Source organism: Saprolegnia parasitica (assembly GCF_000151545.1).
Source record: "Saprolegnia parasitica CBS 223.65 unplaced genomic scaffold supercont2.88, whole genome shotgun sequence".
Classification (NCBI taxonomy): Eukaryota; Oomycota; class Saprolegniomycetes; order Saprolegniales; family Saprolegniaceae; genus Saprolegnia; species Saprolegnia parasitica.
In genome coordinates, this window is record NW_012156482.1 from 40,243 (window position 1) to 41,185 (window position 943).

The window sequence follows — 943 nt, forward strand, 5'->3', positions numbered from 1 at the left end:
CGAGTACAGGAGCCTGCGTACGACCTCGCGCGAGCTATTACTCGGCGAGTGGGGTCCACCACGGGATGGATCTCTCCGTGCGCAGCTCACTCCCAACGACCAAGTGCTGGTGCCAACTCCCACGCATTCAGGCGTAGCACTACGTATGCGAACTCTTTTTAAGGAAGATAACGCGAAACACGTTGATATATGGTGGACTTCCTAATGCGCTCGTGAGGCGTGGCCGGTGCGTCAGCGAGAAGCTTTAGTGGTCGTGATTCGAGATTGTGCGAGGGACCAGGTAGCGTGCACACCAAGGGTCGTCGCGGAGAGCGACCAGCGACGCGTCAAGAGATGGTACCACAGCGCGACGAGCCAAGTGCCGGCCTACGCAATGCTATACGTTGCTGTGGCAAATGTGACTGGTACACTCTTGGTCATGACTGTTGGTATTCTTGCAACGGCATGTGTCGTCCTCGAAGGTGTGCGCCTCTTCATTGCTCGACCCCACACTAAACTCGACAAATTGATACACACAACCGATACTTGAGGGGTCTATGTACCATGCGCCGCCTTCAAGTAGTGCAGAGAAAGGTGTTTGCACGCGATCCGTTATTCCTGATGCGAGGAGATTGCCGCATTGCCCATGCTTCGAGATCAGTGTATTGCGCGGCGTCGGTCTCTCAACTTCTGGCAGTTGTACAACGTCAGTAGACAGTCCAACCATCGTTTGCCAACAAGGGTCTCGTGGTTTCCGAGGACACGACCAGGTCACGATCCCTGCAATCTCGCGACTCATACAGCGGAGTCACGTCAATCATGGCTGGATGGTGGCGACCCATGCACTGGGTGCTTTCGGTTTGGCCGTGGCCGCGCTGTCTTTGTCCGAAGTCGAATGTATACTGCACACGTTGCCGCTTCGCTCGTACTTGCATGCGTGCTTGGCCCACGCTGGCTTTGGTTC